This window comes from Oreochromis aureus, linkage group 6 (assembly GCF_013358895.1).
Source record: "Oreochromis aureus strain Israel breed Guangdong linkage group 6, ZZ_aureus, whole genome shotgun sequence".
NCBI classification, from domain to species: Eukaryota; Metazoa; Chordata; class Actinopteri; order Cichliformes; family Cichlidae; genus Oreochromis; species Oreochromis aureus.
Genome location: NC_052947.1, coordinates 9,056,868 through 9,077,051, shown reverse-complemented (window position 1 = coordinate 9,077,051; position 20,184 = coordinate 9,056,868). Strand labels below are relative to the sequence as shown.

The window sequence follows — 20,184 nt, the reverse complement described above, 5'->3', positions numbered from 1 at the left end:
ATGAAAACAAAGTACCAGTTACCGAATATTTATTATTTTAATCATTAAACATTGGACTTTAGCTTCAACATTTAAGTTAACCAACTTAAAAAAAAAAAAAAAAACTTAAAGCAAACAGTTGCTTAAAAAAACGCTGTTTTGTGTTTTTTTAGTGTTCTGCTGACTTCTTAGGGTTTACAGTGTGGGTAAAACAATACCAGTACAATATCAGAAGCAAACTTTTTTAAGTTTCTTGAAGACGTTTCACCCATTTGTGGTCTACTTCATCCGAGAAGCTTCTTCAGTTATAAGAACAATGACACATGGGCCAAAATCAAAACCCAAGAAATAGAATCCTTCACTAAATACATCAAAAAAACCATTAAATCTTCTGTTGCACCATCTGAATCTCTGGAGTCACAGCCCATAGCAGAAGCTTTACAATATCATCATATAGAATAGAATAGAATAGAATAGAATAGAATAGAATAGAATAGCTTTTCATTGTCACTGTTACAAGAACAGTGAAAGGCAGTTTGGCATCTCTCCATGTGTGTGGAGTACACAATAGCGTAAGTATTTACACAATAACAGACAAATTTACATTTACACAAGAAAGATGTGTACAAGTTATACATACACCTGCAAACATACATGCACATACATATATATATGTATATATACATATTTGCATCCGTACATGCATACACATACATATTTCCACCACATACACGCTTACATCTATATACATACACATACATGCCATCTAACTAGCAGGTGCATTGAGAGGTGCAGTGTGATCAGTGATATTGCAGATTGAGGGGGGGGGTGCTGTTGGAACTATACTAAATAATGTTATAATAAATACAGTTTAAAGAGGTAAGGGTGTTGGTTGCATTGAAGTATAAACAGAAATACGATTTATAAATAAGGTGTAATGTCCATGAGTGTTGGCAGTGCAGTTATCCTCCAATCAGGGTGGAGGTAGGGCATGTTTGACAGCCTGTGGGTAAAAACTTCTGTTGAGTCTGTTTGTCTTCGACCTGATGGACCTGTAGCGTTTACCAGAGGGAAGGGGGGGGGAGTGAGTGTCCAGGGTGCGAGGGGTCTTTGATGATGATTGTTATGACATGCATAGGTTCTTTCTCTTCAGCACCCTCTGCTGGTCATAGTGGGAATACTCACAAGCTTATATTTTGGTGGGGTTTTTCTGTGTTCCTGTGGGTAGAGGAAACAGGAAGCTGGTCGCTTGTTAGCCTGCAGAATATGCTGTTTGTTGCCTTAGATGCTCTTTAAAACATTTCTGCCTTGGAGAGTTATTGCTTGTCAGTATTAATGTACAACATGTTTACAAGTTTATTTGGTACATTTCTATTACATAGATTTGTTTAGAAACCAGTTAGTTCATCTGTTATGTTTATCTTTGAGGAAGCTAAACTCGCTAAGTAGTATTGTGATCACTACTGAGTCGCTGTTGATTACGCATTCTATATAACAGTGTAGTTCATATCCTAGAAGTGTGAGTTAAAAGGAAAATACATCTTGTAACATTTACTTTGTGTTTGTTTTTAGTTTTACGGGAAGAAAAGGATGTCAATCATTGAACTACTGACGAAGTAAAAAGCCTCAAACTTACTTCCGCCTCCTATGTTCATTGAAACCGTTAGCTGTCTGTCAAGTTGGGCAAAGGGACGCACAATAAGGACAGAACAGTAAAAAGGCAGCTTCTCAGCGGGCAGAGATAATCAAAGACAGCAACCTCGGCTGCCAGCACGTCTCATCTCTACTACTGCTTACGCTTGCCACACAGCAGCATTGTGGGATGGAGGACACACAAGCCGCAAAAGAAATAACGCAGCTGTCGGCTCTAGAGACCAGGTCAGTGGCCTCTATAGCATCTAGTGGATCATCAGCCAGTCGAGCCGCTGCTGCAGCTCGTGCTAAACTGGAGGCAGCTCGCGCACGAGCCAATTATGCCAAAATAGAGTCAGAAATGATGATTGAGAAGGCTCGCATAGAAGCCAAATTGAACACTTTACAGTATGAAAAGGAGGTAGCAGCAGCTATGGCTGAAGCCAGCATCCTTGAGGTTGCAGCAGAGGAGTCTGTCAAAACTGAAAGGAAACCAGCCTTTGAAGAGACTGCTGAAAGGACACGCCAGTATGTGGAGCAGCATCTACAGCCAACCGAGAGTGCTAAACCAGAGGCAGAGCATAGAGAGTCAACTGTTCATGAGCTGAAGCCCACGATTCCTCCCAGGCAAAGCTTTGGTACTCCATATGTTGAATCCCACTTGTTCAAAATGAGAAACAAAGCCATTCCAACATCAGGGCTATCTCAGGAACCAAAGTCTGGTATTTACCCCCACTCAACACCGCACCCACCAGAGAGCACAAGGGAAAGGTTGCCTGATCGAGTCACACCACAACTCCTACCAGATGGCAGTGCTCAGGTGGGTGATATAGCAAGGTACTTGGCACGGAGGGATCTTATTAATGCTGGTCTCACAAAGTTTGATGACTGCCCTGAAAATTACTGGGCGTGGAAATCCTCCTTTCTGAATGCAATCAGTGGACTAAAACTCAGCTCCAGTGAAGAGTTGGACCTCCTTATTAAGTGGCTGGGGCACGACTAGGGATGGGTATCGTTTAGGTTTTATCCGATACCGGTGCCAAACCAGTACTTTTGAAACGGTGCCGGTGCTTAAACGGTGCTCAAACCGGTGCTTAAAGAATGGAGAACACAAAATTGGTCCAAAAACCTCTCATGTTCAGCTGGTTTTTTTGTAAAAAGATAACAATGTTAGCCTTTTCTGCAGCTACAGGGCATATATGGTCTCACTCTTGGCTGGAAGCAGTGCTTAATCAATGGAAAAAACACAAACTTTGTCCAAAAACCTCTCATGTTTAACTGTTTTTTTTTTGTAAAAAGATAACAATGTTAGCCTTTTCTGCAGCTATAGGGCATATGGCATCACTCTTGGCTGGAAGCAGTGCTTAAACAATGGAAAAAAACACAAACTTTGTCCAAAAACCTCTCATGTTTAACTGTTTTCCACTTTTTCTTTGGTCATTTTAGCCTTTTTGGCCAGGGTGAAGGGAGCATCTGCCATCAAACAAGAAGACAGCCGCATGTAACTACGACGGTGTTTGCTAGTTCACCTTACATGCATTAATGTAATAATGTGGTTAGCGTACTCAACGTTAATTACACACGAACAACATGAAGCTACTCACGCAGAGGAGAACGGCTGCTGCTGCCATCATCATCCGTCATCATTTCTGCTATGCTAACAGGGCTAGGGGCCAGGACTCTACTCTTCGGGTTTTTGGGAGATGTTAACTCCGGGTCCGATAACAGGCACCACACCCGCAGTAGATGTGCTCGGCTTTTAAAAAACCGCTATGCATCGCCAGGTGTTTCATCGGATTTGAGGTGTTACCTCCTTTGACAGTATCACAGTATCAGCTTAAAGCACTTGTTGCAGGCTGCTGAGTTTGCATCTTTTGCTGTGAAGTACAGCCAGACTTTTTACCGCTTCGCCTAGGGCGTTTTTAATCTGTAGCTCTGCTCTAAAAGAACGTACGTACCTGGCCCCGCCTACTATCCTCGGAAACGTAAAATGATTGGCTAGAATTGGCTCAGGAAAAAAAAAAGCACCGAAATAAAGCACCGAAATGTGCGCTGCTTTTCGGTCTGGTTACTACCGTTTATGTCAGAACCGGTGCCATCATGGCACCGGACACCGGTACCCATCCCTAGGCACGACTCAGCACGGCATGTGAAAAGAATAAAGACGGTGCACGTCTGTCGTCCCGAAGTTGGACTGGACAAAGCGTGGGAGCGCTTGGAGGAATGTTTTGGCTCTCCAGAGATAATTGAAAAAACACTGTTCGACAGGCTTACAAACTTCCCAAAGGTCAGTAGCAAGGATCCTGTGAAGCTGAGAGAGCTTAGTTACCTGCTGCAAGAGGTTGAGGCAGCAAAATCAGAAGGTTATCTCCCAGGGCTAAGCTATCTTGACACTGCACGTGGTGTCGCTCCAATTGTGGACAAGTTACCACACAATATCCAGGAAAAGTGGCTCTCTCAGGGTTTTAAGTATAAAGTTGACCATAGTGTCATTTTTCCGCCATTTTCCTTTCTCTGTGACTTTGTCTGCAGAGAGGCACAAGCCCGCAATGACCCAGGCTTCAGGCTCTTAGCATCTACAACAGACCACTTTAGATCAGATACTACAGTGAGGAAGCCCTATAAGGGTTTGGTCTCTGCTCACAAGACGGAAATATCACAGGAGAAAGCTGGCCAGGACAGTGTGAGAGAGCAAACCTGTGATGTGGAAAGGCAGTGTCCTATTCATAGAAAGCCTCATCCCCTCAAGCGCTGCAGAGGGTTTTGCAATAAACCCATTGAGGAGCGTAAGACCTTCCTCAAAGACAATGGTATCTGTTTTAGATGCTGTTCTTCCACTAGTCACATGGCCAAGAACTGTAACACAACAATCAAGTGTACAGAATGTGAAAGCAGGAATCATATCTCTGCCCTTCATCCAGGACCACCTCCTGCAACTCTCTTTGGTCATGGCGGGGAGGGCACAGAAGAGACAACTCAGCCTGCTATAACATCGACTTGTACCGAAGTATGTGGAGAGGCTCAGAGAGGAAGATCCTGTTCTAAGATCTGCTTGGTAAAGGTTTTCCCAAAAGCGCAGCCAGAGCGAGTGACAAAGGCTTATGTCGTGCTCGATGATCAGAGTAATCGGTCACTTGCCAGGTCAGAGTTTTTTGATGTTTATGGCATAGAGGGATCAGATTCTCCATTCACACTTCGTACATGTGCGGGAACGACAGAAATGATGGGTAGAAGAGCTACAGGCTTTGTAGTGGAGTCACTACAATTACAATTGCACACACCTGCTGCTATATATTTTTAGTATTTTTAGTATTTTCTTTAGCACTATTTATATTATTTATATTACTATTACTGCTGCTACAGTCTTATGCTGCATTAAAACAAAAACACTTACCAACCACAACCTGGGACTACGTCAAGTAGACTAGTACACTACTTTCCAGGGCGCACTGTGGAACACTTTATTATATGTTATGTGTAGGTCGTGTCTTGTTATATCCTGTATGTTACCTAAATGTTGTGCATCTGCACTTTATTGTTGTCTATGTCTACGCATGGGACAGTGTGAAACGTAATTTCAATTCCTTTGTATGGCAAGTACATCTGAAGAAATTGACAAATAAAACTGACTTTGACTTTGACTTTGACTACATGGAGCCACATCAGTCATGCTGCCGACAATAATTGAATGTAATAACATTCCGAGTAACAGAGCTGAGATACCTACCCCTGAGGTGGCAGCAGAACATGCTCATCTAAGGCCAATAGCCCATCTCATCCCACCACTCGATCACAAAGCTGAGATCCTCCTTTTACTTGGACGTGACCTACTTAGTGTCCACAAAGCGAGGCAGCATAGAAACGGTCCTCACAATGCCCCATATGCACAGAAACTGGACCTGGGATGGGTCATCATTGATGATGTCTGTTTAGGTGATGCTCACAAGCCTGCAACTGTGGATGCCTATCACACTAATGTGCTTGAGAACAATCGCCCATCCTATTTCAGACCATGTCCAAATATGGTTCATATCAAAGAGAATTATGGGTCCAAGTCTGAGCGTAAAGCCTTCCCTACCACCGAAACATCTAGAGTTAAGGCATGCACTCTTGGAAGCACTGTCTTTGATACATCTGAGGACGATAACAAAATCGGCCTTTCTATTGAAGACAAACTGTTCCTAGAGGTCATGAATAGAGAGATGTTCATAGATGACAGCAACAGCTAGGTGGCGCCACTTCCATTCAAGGGACCTCGCCAGCGGCTGCCCAACAATCGTGACCAGGTGGTCAAACGCTTATCCTCTCTTCATCGCACCCTTGAAAAAAGGCCTGAAACGAAGAGGCATTTCTTTGCCTCTTTGCAGAACATATTTGATCGTGACCATGCTGAACTGGCTCCTCCACTTGAGGTGGACAAGGAGTGCTGGTACTTACCTACGTTTGGGGTGTACCATCCTCAGAAGCCGGGTCAGATCAGAGTTGTGTTTGACTCAAGTGCAAAGTGCCATGGCGTCTCTCTTTATGATGTTCTCCTCTCTGGACCTGACCTCAATAATAGCTTGTTGGGAGTATTGTTGAGGTTCAGACGTGAAACTGTTGCAGTAACCGCTGACATTGAACAGATGTTTCACAGTTTCATTGTAAGAGAGGACCATTGAAACTATTTGCGCTTCCTCTGGCATGAAGACAACAATCCTGCCAATGACATCTGTGAGTATCAAATGAAGGTTCACGTGTTTGGCAACAGTCCCTCACCATCCGTAGCTATATACGGCCTTCAATGTGCAGCAGCTCATGGTGAAGAGGAATTCGGATCAGATGCACAACGCTTCATTGAGAGGGAGTTCTACGTTGATGATGCGCTTATGTCAAGGCCCACAGCCAGTGAAGCTATTGATCTAATGAAGAGAGCACAGGAAATGCTTGCCACATCTAACCTTCGCCTGCGTAAAATAGCATCAAACAGCTCTGAGGTTCTTGATGCATTTTCTCCAGCTGACCATGCAAAGGGGCTTAAGGAGCTAAATCTGGAGACTGATGTGACACCTACACAGTGAAGTCTTGGTCTGATATGGGACCTAAAGAAAGACACCTTTACCTTTCGAGTAGCAGAGTCAGTGAAGCCCTTTACAAAGAGAGGTGTCTTAGCTACAATCAATGGTCTTTTCGATCCCTTAGTTACAATCCAGGGAAAGATGCTGCTGAGAGAACTTTCAAGTAAGGCCCTAGACTGGGACACTCCACTGCCTAGAGAAAGGGAGGCCGAGTGGGCTACATGGGAAGAATCTCTTGTTGATCTCAAGAATGTACATATTCCAAGAACCTACACTTCTGCTACGATGTCAACAGCAATCAGAAAAGAGTTACACATCTTTTCAGATGCCTCCACTAAAGCCATTGCAGCGGTTGCTTTCCTAAAGACCACTGGCGAAAATCAGAACCATCAGGTGGGCTTCGTTCTAGGGAAAGCAAAATTGGCCCCACAATCTGCTCATACAATTCCAAGACTGGAATTGGGAGCTGCTGTGTTAGCTGCAGAGCTTGCCGAAGTCATCACAAGTGAACTGGACCTAAATCTTGATGCAGTTGAATTCTACACAGACAGTCGTGTGGTTTTAGGCTATATAAGCAACCAGACGAAGAGGTTCTAAGCAACCAGACGAAGAGGTTCTATGTATATGTTGGCAACAGGGTGCAGCGAATCAGGAGGATTTCAGAACCAAAACAATGGCACTATGTCCCTACGAGCTCTAACCCTGCTGACATAGGCACACGCTCGGTGCCTACTGCCATGCTTGGTGACAGTGCCTGGCTTAAAGGACCTGCCTTCTTGTTACAAGCTAGTGTTACAAGAGAAGCTGAAACCTATGACCTTGTGGACCCCGAGTTGGATGATGAAATACATAGCTTTGTCACTCACACGAGCAATGATGGGTCTCTGCTTGGATCGCAAAGGTTCAGACGTTTTTCCTCTTTGAAGAAACTCCTCAAGGCCCTTAGCTTGCTCATTCATATTGCAAAGGTCTTCAAGAGCAAAGATGAAGGTCCCTCTTGCAGTTCATGGCATCATTGCAAACAGTCTCGCACAGCAGAGGAACTGACAAGGGCTGAGATTGTCATCATCAAAAGTGTGCAGAAGGAAATGTTTGAGGAGGAACTTGCCTGTATTGCCAATGGTAAAGACATACCAAAACACAGCTCTTTACAAAAATTCAGTCCCTACTGTGATGATGAAGGACTCTTGAGGATAGGTGGAAGGCTCAAACATGCCAACATCGACTACAAGGAGAAACATCCTCTCGTTATTCCAGGTGGTAGCCACGTCGCCAAGTTGATAGTAGAACACCATCACCAGCGAGTAATGCATCAGGGACGGGTGTTCGCAGAAGGTGCAGTCCGTACTGCTGGATACTGGATTACAGGAGCAAGGAGGCTAATCAAGCAGATTATCCACAACTGTATCACCTGCAACAGACTTAGGAAGAGAGCAACTGAGCAAAGAATGGCAGATCTGCCTTCTGATCGTGTCAGCACCGAACCCCCTTTCACCTTCGTGGGTTTGGATGTATTTGGCCCTTGGTCTGTGGTCACAAGGCGCACAAGAGGAGGCCAGGCAAATAGCAGGAGGTGGGCTGTTCTTTTTACGTGTCTTAGCACACGTGCTGTGCACATTGAAGTGATTGAGTCAATGGACGCATCAAGTTTCATCAATGCCCTGCGTCGATTCTTCAGTTTGAGAGGGCCTGTTAAGCAGATTCGATCCGATTGTGGGACTAATTTCGTGGGTGCTTGCCGGGAGCTAGGTTTCACACTGACAGACCCCGACGTGTCGAGCATTAAGACATACCTGGGAGAAGAGGGATGCACCTGGATCTTTAATCCACCTCACTCTTCTCATATGGGAGGAAGCTGGGAACGTATGATAGGGTTGTCCCGACGTATCCTGGATGCAATGCTTCTCCAAACCACGCACGCTCACTTGACACATGAGGTGCTTTCCACTCTAATGGCAGAGGTAACAGCCATCATTAATGCTAGACCTTTGTCTTCTATCACAACAGATCCTGACACACCCTTCCTGTTGACGCCTTCCATGCTTCTCACTCAGAAGATGTGCACTCCTCTCCGCCCTCCGGGAAGTTTTATTGAGAAAGATCTCCATTGACAGCAGTGGAGGCAAGTTCAATACCTTGCAAACACATTTTGGACCAGATGGAGACGGGAGTACTTAGGGACACTGCAAAGCCGGAACAAGTGGCAACGTAACCATGCAAACCTCAAGGTGGGAGATTTGGTGCTCATCAAAGACGCACAAGTGAGGCGCAATGAATGGCCAATGGGACTTGTCAACCAGATGTTCCCAGATAAGGATGGCAGGCTCAGGAAGATTGAAGTGAGGGTCTCAAGAAATGGAACTATTAATACTTACCTGAGACCTGTGTCAGAGACAGTGTTATTGATGTCCCCAAAGGACTGAGAAGTATGTGTGTCATGATGGTAAACATTGTATTCAGATATAATTTGTAAAATCTTGCAGTTTATGATGTTTCAGTTGGTTCATAGTGGTATTTTACAATACCAGACGGGGAGTGTTATGACATGTATAGGTTCTTTCTCTTCAGCACCCTCTGCTGGTCATAGTGGGAATACTCACAAGCTTATATTTTGGTGGGGTTTTTCTGTGTTCCTGTGGGTAGAGGAAACAGGAAGCTGGTTGCTTGTTAGCCTGCAGAATATGCTGTTTGTCGCCTTAGATGCTCTTTAAAACATTTCTGCCTTGGAGAGTTATTGCTTGTCAGTATTAATGTACAACATGTTTACAAGTTTATTTGGTACATTTCTATTACATAGATTTGTTTAGAAACCAGTTAGTTCATCTGTTATGTTTATCTTTGAGGAAGCTAAACTCGCTAAGTAGTATTGTGATCACTACTGAGTCGCTGTTGATTACGCATTCTATATAACAGTGTAGTTCATATCCTAGAAGTGTGAGTTAAAAGGAAAATACATCTTGTAACATTTACTTTGTGTTTGTTTTTAGTTTTACGGGAAGAAAAGGATGTCAATCACTGAACTACTGACGAAGTAAAAAGCCTCAAACTTACTTCCGCCTCCTATGTTCATTGAAACCGTTAGCTGTCTGTCAAGTTGGGCAAAGGGACGCACAATAAGGACAGAACAATGATGCTGGCTTTCTGCTGAAGTCTGCCAGTATAGATGTCTCTGAGGGGGGTTAGTGAAGTGCCGATTGCCCGCTCTGCTGCCCTCACCACCCGCTGCAGTTTCCTCTTGTCCTCCGCAGTGCAGCAGTTGAACCAGAGTGTGCAGCAGTAAGTCAGAAGGCTCTCAATGGTGGAGCGGTAGAAGTTTACTAGCAGTCTTTTGGGTAATTGGGCCTGACGTAGTTTCCTGAGGAAGTACAGCCTTTGTTGTGCTTTCCCTACCTGGTGGGAGATGTTTGTGGATCAGGTAAGGTCGGCCGAGATGTGGACTCTGAGGAACTTAAAGCTTTCTACCCTTTCTACCTCCTCCCCATCAATGTAGAGGGTACAGTGCTCAGATCGCTTTGTTCTTCTGAAGCGATATGTGGCAACAGTCAAGACAAAGACCATTTTAATTTATACAGCCAAATATCACAAATTTGACTCAAAGGGCTTTGCCACATGGACACATTACAAACTGCTCTGAAACAGCTCAGAAAAAAAAACAACCAATTATTAAAGTTGTGCCATTATTAAAAAGTAAGAATATGATAATATGATCCAGGAGGATATCAAACAACTTAATAGGTTTCCAAAAACGAATTTATATTTAACTATGGGTATTATTATATATATATATATGTAGTATATTATAACCATGTGAACATGAATGATTAACCTGCACTGTGGGCAAAAACTAAATATCAATGTATTAACACCTTAGAAAGTAGTAGCTGACCACTGAAAGAGGCACAGAGAAAGTTTTAAGGTTGGTAACACAAGAGATATGGGCTGCTTCTCACAGAACAAAGAACTTTTGAGCTTAGTCATAAGCAAATAGTGAACTCAGATATGAAATTCTTAGGGCCCGAGTTTTGTGCTGAGTGAGCGTGATATTGTGGATTAGTTTCTGCCAGATGTGGTAGTTCAACAGCATCATGTATAAAAGTACAGGACAGTGCAATACAAAATATTAAAAAAAAGAAAATAAATAAATTGTTAAATTAAGTCAGCATATATCATGCTAACTGAAAAACAGATGTTTTATGGGTTTTCTTTTTTGCTACTTTTTTGAGAAGTTTGAGACAGACCCTAACAAGCTGTGTGTATATACTGTATAAAGCCCAACTTTGCAATAATTCTATTAAAACATAGCTTCTTTTAGTACTGCAGTGTCATTTCCTGCAGATTACAAATAATGAGAACACTTTTTTGTTAAGATGAAAGATATCCAACATTTGCATGGAGACCGTACCAACCAATGGGATTTTGGTGATAACATTAGGCTCTGTGATTGGTGGAGCCATTGTCACCAAGATGGTGAGACCATAGTTAAAAAGATCCTCCAGTACAGCCATTACCTCAAGCTGAATGACAGCAATGACTCATTTGAAGTTCCTCCTTCTCCTCCTGTGGGTTGGTAAGTGAACTAATGCACTCATTTCCTATGCTTGTTTGAACTTTGTCTACTTGAACTATTCCTTAGGTTATGACATATCTGTGTTAATAAAGACTTGTTTAATTGATTTTTGTTAAGTTTCACTGAACTGATAAATAGTATGTATGTTCTTCTAATTCTTTGTTTCTCCTTTGATATTAATTAATGTATATTTGTCAGAATGTCCCAGTGTCAGGAATACTCACACATGCAAAATGTTTGAATTTCAACTGTTATTTCTTGCTAAATCCTTTTAGCAACACAACTGGCTAAGAAAGTAGATGTTGTTCCGATAGCAAACCAACCATTTGTTGGTTGCCATGTGGTTGCTCACAGTGAATTGCTGGGTTTTTCTCTATGATATTGTAGGCTCTTTATCTTCTGATAGAAAGCACCTTGAGGCAACTGTGGCTGTGAATTGGTGCTATAATAATAAAATGGAATTGAACATATAAAAACTATAGTAATGCAATTCACATCCATGGTTAGTGAAGACAAATGATTTTCTAACATATCACAGGCTTCACATCACTATCATAACGAGAATATCTGTTAATATGATATGAAAGAAAATGTCATTAAAGCTTCTATATTGCATGATATTTATAACAGTTTCGTGTTTGTAAATGTGTTTGAAAATGTTTAGTTTTAGTTTAGTTTTCATTACTTTCAGTCTTTTCAATTATTATTGTATGTAGGACGTGTCAGAGACAGGATTTAGGATTAAAATCAGTACACGTTACAATAAAAACACATAAGCTTTTTGAAAGCAGCCGACTCACAGTGCTGTCGACATCCACAGTTCCAATAAACACATCCATCAATGCTTCATTGTAACACAGTTTTTACCACATACTAAAACTAAGGCTATTTCCTCTATAGTTTTATTTTATTTTAGTTTTCCAAGTTCACAAAATCATTTTAGTTTTAATGGGGTTTTTTTAATATCTAGTTTTTTTTAGTTAACTAAAATGTTTTCACATCTATTTTTAGTTTTCAGTTTAGTTTTAGTTCACTATAATAACCTGAACAATACACTGGTTTAATTAATATATAAAAGGGAAATAACAAGTTTAATGGTTCCATAACACAAACTGGAGTGGTTGCAGGTATCTTTTGTTTTTTACTCACACCATACATTAGATAGTCACTGAATGTCCCACTGAGATGCGAACAGTCAGCAAGGCTAACCTAATCACACACACACTCCCCACATTCTCCTCATTTTGCCTTTGCTATTGCCTCCCACCCTAATCTCTGATAAACACAATAAGAGCAGACTGACAATTTTTCTTCCTGAAGTGCATCACCTCTGTTGTCTGCCATTGCACGAGCAGCTCTCTCTGAAAACCCTCCCAGGAGGTGTTGCTATGGTAACATAAGGTCAAGACAAGGCTTAAAGGTCCCTGCATGGAGCAAATTGACGAGATAAGTGAGAGTGTAAATGACTGCTGATTGAGGAGTCCTTGCATTTACATTCAAATACAAAGAGTATTGTGTGTGAGAGGCCAGGTGTGTGACAAATGCATTTGTGCATGTGTGTACACAAAACCTGCCCTCTGTGCATCTGCAGAGTGAAGATAATATAGTCTTAGAGATCTCAGGGTAAATTTATGTTAACTGTTTGTTATTTAAAGTCTGATGCTAGCTGAAGTGATGATTACAATTCTAAATGTTCACTTGTTTGCTATACATATCTATATTTATGTGCCATTTGTGGCATAGAATGGAATATGTATAGTTTTCAAAGCAAATCTTAAAATAATAGGCTCAACACAAAATAACATTGAGCTACTGCTTTTGGCAAATTTTGCATAGTCTGATCTCTCCTAATACAGACACACGGAGAAACAGAAGCTTGAAAGTTTGTTAAAAATAGGAAGGTACTTACTTTTTTATTATTTCACGTCTCAAGGATTACTCTATCATTCTGGCAAACAAGGTTATACAGTCATATGGCTTACTAATTCAGTGTTCTGGTTCACTTTCCCCACTTTTTACCTCATTTTGTGGCTGCAGCAGGGAAAAGCAAATGCCAAGCATACAAATTTGAATATCAAACCCATTTGGAAAAGACTCAAGACTGGATTGAGGGAGTGAAACGGTAATCTTCTGTGGTTTCGTAACCTTATCGTTCTGTGCGAGCAGGAAAAAACTTAAATGACGTTGAAGCTGTGCTGAAAAAATAAATGTAGAAAGAAATCTCATGTGCAACTGAAATATGTATTTTGCCTGATCATTAAACTTTAATGGTAACTTACTGGTTGTGATTTACAGTAATTTAACTATTAATAATAAGTGAATGCCATATGCCACATATGAGACTGAATAAAAAAAATATAATATATATTAATTTTCAAAGTGACAGAATGAAAAAGTTAAAATCTTAATTTACAGTTTTTTATTTTTTAAAGTTAATAAATTGAATGTAAATATATTTAAAAAACTGAAAAAAGTCTAGAAAAAAACCCTGTTTAAGTGAGACAGCACAGGGTTTACAAATGAACTGGTGAAATTGTACCTATTTGCTGAGGCAGTACAATGAGAGTCCTGGGTGGGGTGGCTGTAGCTCCGGAGGTAGAGCAGGTCACCTACTGATCGGAAGGTTGGTGGTTCGATCCCTGGCTCCTCCAGTCTGCATGTCAAGCATCCTTGGGCAAGATACTAACCCCAGTTTGCTCTCTGATGCATCCATCGGAGTGTGAATGTCAATAGAAAGCACTTGGTTTAGAGACGGTGATTGTGGCATGTTGTATAGAGTGCTTTGAGTACTCCGGGAGAGTAGAAAAGCACTATATAAGAATCAGTCCATTTACCATTTGTACAGTATAATTTGAGGCAGCAGTTCATAACCTACAGAAATTATGCAACGCTTTCAAACTGTCGGTGGTCTAAGCAGCAGTCCTTTCTATCCACTTTTTCACTACACACTTTAACCACATTACAGTTCAATGTATTTTTTCTTAATCTCATCAGTCCGATGTTTTCCTGTGCTGGCTTGAACACCTTTAGGCTTTCACGTCAGAGACTTTCTCACTGCTCTAATACAACTCTGACTAAACTCAATGCTGCAAACTCAGTTTGTGATTACCAACAAATGCATGTCACTTTGTTCCTCATGAATCAGTAGAAAATAAAATCCACTTTCACTGAAGCCTCAGTGTATTTTAGCATAGGCTTTACAGTTAGCCTTTGAATTAGCTGAAGCCAAGATGTCATCTTGAGATTTTCAGGGAGCCTTTTCCAGAGGAAAGACTATTATACTGAGTCATGCACCACCTCAGCAGTTATTGTTCCTCGATGGAATTCACTGAAGGTGTGTGTACTCATAACTGGACGCCATGGCTGACACTGCAGGACAACACACTTCTACACTCCCATATCGATCATTCCAGCTGTTCATCCACAACATCACTGAATCCTAAATTCAGTTATTTCCATAATGATGCTTGCTCGTAACTGCAAAGCGACACTAGCAGTATTGTACTTAGAGATTAGCTGGTGAAGCGACAATTGCCTGGCACATAAAAACCCTGGATACTATTGTTATGGTTTCTGCTAATGAAAATAGCTTGCACCTGCTGTGAGCTTCAGCTGTTGTGTCTTAGGAACAAGCTGAAAACTTTCAAAAATCCACATTCATGCTCACAGCGGTTTGGTGCACGATGCTTTAATAAACACTTTTAACATCAGTTTCCATGTTTTGTTTTTTTATGTTTTTGTTTTTTTCCCATCACCATTACGTTTTGTACAACCATCAATTTGTCTTTAACCTCTCATATTTCTGGTGTGATTAACCTCTCATAAAGACAAAAGAGCGCATAAGAGATGGCAAAGAGATGTCCTTTCAATAGTTGAATTTTTGGAAAGCATTTATACTAACATTAATGGTGACTCTCTTCATAAGAGGCCTGGTGATGATTACATGGTTGATACTGGTGGTAAATACATGTTTCCTCCTCACTGAAAACTCTGTTGATGCCTGCGTAATACCTTGTAATTGTTCAATCCACAGCTTGGAACAAACAACCTGCTGATGCAATCTAGAGGCCACAAGGTCCCCATTAACACAAACGCCTGTCTGGCAACTGTTTCGTTGGGGAAGTGAATGCCTGCTGATTGCCCAAAGGGCCGCTCATTATTGTTACATTCACTAAGTGCATTTTAGGGCATTTCTATTGTTTCTTTTAATGTCAGTCTGGTCTTTTCTTTTTTTGCCGCCCTTATTCCCAGCATATAAAAAATAGGACAGGAAAAAGCAAAGACTGTTGGTGGTGTGGCCATCAGGCTGCAGAGGGTCATAAAGGGTCATAAAGGGTCATGGGAAATGGGGAAGAGTAACCATCACTCACTGCACAAAATAGATTTCAAAGCCTTACTTATCATGCCATCATTAAGAAGGTGCCAAGGAATTGCAGCATAAATTGTATACATTTATGTGCATCTGTCCATTTATTTCATATGATTTATAATGTTAGTTCTAATTGTGGATACAACTGATCATCACACGATGGTGATGCTGCACAAAATCACCACTTGAATTCCTTGCTGCGACGCTTTCAGCTTGGACATGCACACACCTAAGTATATGTACACTTCGTGTAGACAAAACATTTAGAGACTGGAGCTTGAAACACACTCCTGCATCTGTGAATTTGCATTATATGCCAATAAAATACAACAATAATGCTAATGACACAAACATTTTAAAAAGCTTACCAAAGTTAGTTCATTCTAGGTTGGCAGCAGTCTCCAGGGTTAGGGTAGCTAAAGCTGCTAGCAAATGCTACGTAACGCCTCAGCTAGTTAAAAATCACTGAACATGTTTGTGCTCTTTTGGACCATTTTAACAGGTTTATCTGGCAAATTATATGTCTTCTGTCACAAAAAGCTCTGTGACTTAAATTGTAATACTGTATGAATATGCTTCAGTCTATGTATGCAAGTTGCTAATCAAGATAAACCACATTAGCTGCTAACTAGCTGCTAATACTACATCCTCTCATCCAAATATGGCCATTGTTTACTCCCAAAGAAATAACATGGTGACAGCCAAAATGCCAACCTTGAAGCTTCAAAACAGTAGTCCACAAAAGAGTGTGTGCTCTTGTTGTGATTGGGTCCAAATTTTATGTACAGTGTTTGACTTTAGGTAATGTTTAAAATAGTGATCATATTATCAGTGTGAAATACTGTACTTTTGGTTTACTAAATTTAGCCTATTCAATATCTACAGTTACTAAAAATAGCCCCATCTTTGCAAGACAGACCAGTAAACATTTGTAAGTTACTTTAGCCCAAAGTACAAAGATCCTAAGCTTGTATTTTCACAAAAACACATATATGCTTTCAGCAAGGCAAAAATTTGCACTATAAACATTCATCTGTGATATTTCTTTGGGGAAAATAGTGGGTTTATGATGTGTGTACACTGTTTATGACATACAATAATAATACACAGTAATGTTCTTTTCTTTTTTTAAAGCAATTTCACTCGAAGCAGGAGAGCATAGATTGAGCAGAGATACACCATCAGCTAATTGGCTATCCATTAGTCCTACTCCCTCAGGGAATCTACTTCCTCTGTTGCTGTCTAATTAACAGATTTGGACTGGATCCAATCTGCATCCCAGCCACCTCCACACCGCTGCCTGCCTCCACACTTTTTATTACAAAGCTGACAAGTGGTCACAGATTGCACAGAGTCTGATCAATACTCTTACAAGCATGTCATGTGGATCAAAGATCTGCAAATGCAAACATGGTCACAGAACGGTTATGGTCGACACATATGGATGGACTTATCTATGGTTAGATAAACACACAGGGAGGTGTTCGTGTGCAGACATGAGTCATTTGGCCCTAAGGGAGTGACTGAAGTTAAAAAACACAGGAGACTGTGCAGCACCCACAGTGTCACACTGCTTGTGGAGGGTAGATTTTTAGGAAGGTATACAGGATTTTTGGGGTGCATTAATGCTTACGTGCATTGCCACAGTTCTGCTAAAACCAATATCAGCAACACTTTTATCCTCTTCCTACACAGTGTGCAGGACACATGCAGTTTATGAAAAAAACGTACCACAGGTGAACAGACGAGAATGAAAAGCTTTAAAAGCTAAAGAGTGGGTGACCAATTAAATTAAAAGTTCTGTTTCCTCGGACAGTGAAAGAAAGAGAAAACAAAGGGTCACGTAGAGGTTAATTATTTTTTTACCTGTTTCACGGCAGTCCATTAATTCAAGCAGCAGGGCTTCAATAACAGTGTTCTAAACCTTATCAGTGATAGTGGAGCAGATTTCATATTCCTTCCTCTTCTTTCCTCATCTTTATTTCCTCTCTACCCTGTTGTTGTTTTCCCCTCATCTCCTCTTCTATCCCCTACACCGCATGTCACCCTTCTTCATCTCACTCTCTCCTCATTTCTTCTCTTGTGACTCCTATTCCTCTTAATTCTGCATTTTTCCTTTTTAGTTTGAGTTCAATTTCTTTTTCCAGTTTCTATTCCAGTGTCTTTTTTTGTATGTGTGACCCTTTAGAGCAAATCGAGGCCTCCACTTCCACCTGTATCATTTTTAAAAGCCACATACACAAAAATCCTAATTTTTACAGTAATTCCAGGAGTTCTGTATCAGCAGCAGACAGATGAGCACCATGACTGATAATGTTTTCGGCTTGCTGCACCTCCAGAGACACGACGCGAAATATATCTCACATTAATAAACAGTATTAGAGATTAAAATAAATCCCACCAATACGCAGCAACAACTAGGACAAAACAGAAGCAACACACAAAGCACAGACTGCTAAAGTGAACCTAAACACGGACACCAGCCACCTTCACCTGATGTATTTACATGTAAGCACGAGTTTATGACTGTGTGCTGTCCGCTATCACAGCTGAATTATGCAAATGAAAATGCAGCCAGCTGACGGCAATGGCTGCTTTTGTTTGGACAAGGCATCAAGTTTATGTTATTAAGTAAGACAAACTTAACGACGCTTCATTTTCACAGGCTCGTGTTAGCGGCAGCGTGGATTAAAAAGGCTGTCCTGCACACTTTAAACAGAGAGTAAAGACATGACGAAGGGAAAAAAATACTTACAACTATCCGCTCACTGTTTTTCACCGGTCTGCACTTCAGCTGAGAACAGACTCACTCGGAGCCGTGCACAGCGGAGACTGTCTCAGAGCTCTGTGAGCTGAGGGGGTTTGTAAGAACAGCCTCCACCTACAATACCCACGCGCGCGCACACACGCGCCCGTGTTTCTTTTTTTTTCTTTCCTTCTGTTTTTGTCGGAATTTCGAGGACCCTGCAGACACGACGTATTAGCAACTCTCTTAACCAATACAAACCCCAACCCTAGTTCCAGAAACAATTTTAGATGTTTTATATATACATTATATTATAATGGTTATGCTCGGCTTAATCACATCCTGTATTATCCTCTCTCGTAGCTGAGCAGCGAATGTTGTGGAAATCTGAAATAAATCAGGTTTTCTCTGTGACTTTTATTTGACTTTGCATTGGTTCAAATTACCAGCAGGTCCACGTGCTTTTTTACAAAGCGGGACGCTAACCTCCAATATTTACACGTCACTGCCACGATCACAGAATACGGTCAGAACACTGTGTGCGAAAGATAACTGATGCATGATCGTGGGGTATACCTGAAAGATTATTCTTTGCCATCATAACACAAAACAATACTTTAATGCAACTGAAATAAATAAAATCTGTTTATTTATTCAAATTATTAGGAAGATATGCTCAGAATAAAGTGAATACATACCAATCAAGTACATTTCATTTGGCCAGATTCCATTAAACTTCATGTTTTACGCGGGACTTACTGAAAAAAACAAAGACACAGAAAGTTGACACGAATTAAATTAAAATCAGCATTCAGCATAAATATTTTCTGAGTGCATGAAGACAGAATGACAAAACATGACAAAATATGGAGCCTTTCACTGAGTCAGGTCAGCTTCACAAAGAGTCTTAAAATTTCCCATTACACTAATCAGTTGTTAATACCTTTGCGGGGAGTGCACAAATTAACAAACAGCTAAGCACCTGAATCTCTGGAGCCATTACTCATAGCAGCAGCTTTGGAAAACCATCACTTTAAATAAGTGCCATTACCATAGGTTCAGTTTTTTTTACTTTTTGTGCACTTAAATTTGAGTCCTCAAGACAAATTGGTGGTAAGAAGTACTGTATAACAAAGTACAGGGATAGTGCTATCACAGTGTCTGTTTTAATAACACAATGGGCAATGTAGTTGGAAATTTGTTATATTTTGCACAAAGCGATTTTAAAAAGCTGTGTTTCTTTAGACATTTAATTCTGATTCAGAAATGCAAACAAAGTGTTCAAAAATAGAAATTCATACAAACACAGCAGGCTCTTTGCTTTGCTCTCTCATCTTTCTGCCTCTGTGAATAGCTGTAAGTAAAAATGGAGGGGCCATTGATTAACAGTCCATGTTCAGACCAGACTTTTTAACTGAATGAGGCAGTCACTTTACGACCGTCAGCCAGTGCATTTCACCTTCCTCCTTAGCAATAACTAAGACAGAAAATGCAGTTCAACCCGAGTCACAGTGAGAATGGGCTTCATGAACGTGGCTGAAGCAACTGTCATGTTCACAGAGTGAGATTTTTTCTCAGAAAGACTAAAAGCTGTATGCTAAGTGGTGCATAAGTAGTTTGAGTCTCCTTAGAGAGTACTCTGAAGCGGTGCCTGCATGTGTGTGTTCTTCTGTCGTCTGTCATTCCTGCACACGGTTCCAACATTGTTACTTTTCAAGCACCTACACCTGTGCGCCCTCACACTGCAGCACATTTTACTCCCCTGGTTGCAGAAACCGTTCTATATTTTGTCACAGCTGCAAAAGAATCTCTGCTCAAAGAAACTCAAAGAGAT

At 41.0% G+C, this 20,184-nt stretch overlaps 1 long non-coding RNA gene across 2 annotated transcripts in view; it reads right to left on the bottom strand.

Moving 5' to 3' along the window:
* LOC120440774 overlaps positions 1 to 18,585 on the bottom strand; it is a 38,115-nt gene extending 19,530 nt beyond the window's left edge. The window contains exon 1 of one of the 2 annotated variants that reach the window (XR_005613500.1): positions 18,360 to 18,585. This is a non-coding gene — a long non-coding RNA (uncharacterized LOC120440774). The remainder of the gene's footprint in view (positions 1 to 18,359) is intronic. The other variant, XR_005613501.1, reaches the window with a different exon arrangement.
* Between the last annotated feature and the right edge of the window lie 1,599 nt (positions 18,586 to 20,184).